This window comes from Ovis canadensis, chromosome 4 (assembly GCF_042477335.2).
Source record: "Ovis canadensis isolate MfBH-ARS-UI-01 breed Bighorn chromosome 4, ARS-UI_OviCan_v2, whole genome shotgun sequence".
NCBI lineage: Eukaryota > Metazoa > Chordata > Mammalia > Artiodactyla > Bovidae > Ovis > Ovis canadensis.
In genome coordinates, this window is record NC_091248.1 from 128,961,940 (window position 1) to 128,964,807 (window position 2,868).

Here is a 2,868-nt window from a genome sequence, read left to right on the forward strand (position 1 = left end):
ACCAGCAGGGCTGCCCATCTGCACACACTGATGGGCGTTAGCCCTGGCTGTGCCTCCAGCTGGTCGTGTGACACCTGACAGGCAGTGATGGAGCATCGCTCCCTGCTCTGGGATGCAAGAGAAAGCGCAAAGGACATTTGTGATGAAAAAGCTGTTAAACAGGAGGAAGGGTGCTGAGCCTGAAATCACAGAGGAGATAGGCTTTGGGGGATGGTTCTCCTTGGAGAGTCAGAGGGAAAGGACACTGCGGATGTGGGACAATGAGATTCCAGTAGGGGTGGAACAGGCTGAGTGCCGTGTTCATGAAGTCACAGGGGCTGTCCTAGGCCCACCAGAGGGTGTGAGAGGTTGGAAAGATTGCTGAGTCCAACTACAGAGCACCCTGAGAGGCAGGCAGAGCTCCAGACGTGAGTGGCGCCTAGTGGCACCCTTGAGGGCTCCACGCAGGGGTGGGATGGCCAGGCCTGTGGGCCGAGAGGGTCAGCGGAGGCTGCCGGCACTGGCCAGAGCGTGCTGATGCAGTCAGATCTGATCCCATCACCTACATGAAGCTCTGGCTGCCCTTGGCTCTGGTGACACCACCACATCCTGTCCGTTTTCCCACCCATAAGTCCTGTGAGTACTTCCTGTCCTTCCCCTACCCAACTAAAGGGATTTATCAGAGGCAAGGATATATTACCAAAGGCAAAGAAACAACCTGTGGTTATCTGGTCTTTATAGCTTCCTCAACATCTAGCAAAGCCCTCTTAGGCTGCTGAAATGAAAATTACTCAATAAAATTGATAAACCTTTAGCCAGATTCATCAAGAAAAAGGGGGAGAGGGCCCGAATCAGTAAAACTAGAAATGAAGAAGGGCCGTAAGAGACTACTGCAAGCGAGTGCACGGCAATAAAACGGACAGCCTAGAAGAGCTGCACGAGATTCTCAGGACATGTTCCCAAGACTGAGCCAGGGAGAAACAGAACACAGACCGGTTACAAGTGCTAAAATTGAATCTGTGATTTAGAAACACCCAACCAAATGTTTTTGGCATCACCGACTCGACGGACACGAGTTTGAGCAAGCTCCGGGAGATTGTGAAGGAGCCTGGTGCGCTGCAGTCCATGGGGTTGCAAAGAGTCAGACACAACTGAGCAACTGATCTCACTGAACAAACCAAAGTCCACGAGGAGATGGCTTCACAGGCGAATTCTACCAAACGTAGAGACACGTTAAACCCATCCTTCTGAAACTATTCCAAACTGTTCCTGCAGAGGAAGGAACGCCTCCAAACTCACTCACTGTATGAGGCCACCATCACCCTGATGCCCAAACCAAAGAGCGCACACACAAAAATTACTGAAATACAATTTACCCAAATATATCATGCTGTATACATGCAAAATCGTTTTCCATTTCTTACTCTTGGAGAGGCAGGCTGGAGAAAACCGAATGTGGCAGCCCACTGTAGGATTTGCGCCCAGGGGCTGTTTCTCAGGGTAGAGTGAGGGAAGATGCATGTGGTTGGATAAGACGCCATGCGCGCGCGTGCTGTCCAGACAGGAAAGCAGCATCAGCTGTGAGCACCAAGGACCAAGCATCTGGTCACTCACACTGCCTCTGCCAGCAACACAGTCCGAGAAAAGTGATTATAAACATCAGCACAGGTACTCAAGGGGGTTCTCTCTGCCCGCCCTCCCTGGAACGAACTTCAGCTTCCTGGAAAGCCCCTCAGGACTGGGAGGGCCTGTCCTTGGCCCTGGAGAACCGCTAGGAAGTGAGCGCTCCCAGACCCGGCGGGCAGCCCCCAGGGACCCCTCATCTCTCCCGGGTGCTGCATCCCACCTGAAGAAGGCAGGGTGACGCTGCTTCTGCGGGTCCTTCTCACCAGCCAGCCTGTTCTGGCTAGGCCCCTGGCTTCCCAGAATTTGGGGGCGTGGCCCAGCGCGCAGTCACAGAGGTAGCGCCGTGCTTTCTACCGCCCCTGGAGTCAGTGCTGTTATCTGTTCATGTGGCCAGAGGGCCCGCGTCCTTACCCACCAGGCATGGACCTGGGCACCCCGGGGTGCATCTGGCATCAAGACACCTTTCTGCACCCACACCCACCTCTCTGCATCAGGGGCGGCCTCTGCCTGGGGAGGCTTGCCTTTAGCAAGATGCTCAGTTCCGAAGGGGATTCCCCGGTGGCTCAGCGGGTCAAGAGTCTGCCTGCAATGTTGGAAGACCTGAGTTTGATCCCAGGGGTGGGGAAGATCCCCTGGTGAAGAAAATGGCAACCCACTCCAGTATTCTTGTCTGGAAAACCCCACAGATGGAGGAGCCTGGCGGGCTACAAGAAATAACACTGCAGAGTCAGACAGGACTGAGCGACTTCGCTTTCACTTTCCAGCTCTCAAGGGCCGACACTGTCTTCCGCAGCATTTCCTCCTCCTGCGACGGCGGCCAGCCAGGGCCGGGCCTGGAGGGCACCATGGATGTGGACTGCGGGCATCAGCGGAGGGGCTGGAAGAGGGCCCCTGCCCGGTGTGAGGGGGCCGCTGAGGCGGCTCCTCTCAGGGTCTCTCAGAGCCGGAGCCCCACTTCTCCCTTCACCCGCTCTCGGCAGGGGCTTCCCCTGCACACCCCCAGGGCCTGCCTTGTCCACACCCGAGAGAAGGGGCCGCCCCTGTGCCGGAGGGAGGAGCAGCGGGTCCCCGCCGTCACCCAGGCAGACCGCGGGGCTGACTCCTTGCCCCCTGGCCCCCCTCCAGCCACCCCCCGGCTCAGGGACACTGCAGATAACACTGAGGGGGCAGAGGGCTTCACCGCCGGGGGTGGGCCAGGCCCCAGCTTCGCAGGCACTCTCCTGCCCTCTGAGAGGGCGCGGGACAAAGGCGAGGCACCACAAG

The 2,868-nt window shown here is 57.2% G+C and overlaps 1 long non-coding RNA gene across 1 annotated transcript; it reads right to left on the reverse strand.

Annotated features, from left to right (window-relative positions):
* Window positions 1-1,336: 1,336 nt before the first annotated feature.
* LOC138438984 (uncharacterized) lies at window positions 1,337-2,188 on the reverse strand. Its single transcript, XR_011256521.1, has 2 exons — window positions 2,087-2,188; window positions 1,337-1,531 (listed from the first exon to the last, which is right to left on the reverse strand). It is a non-coding gene; the product is annotated as an uncharacterized lncRNA (long non-coding RNA).
* Between the last annotated feature and the right edge of the window lie 680 nt (window positions 2,189-2,868).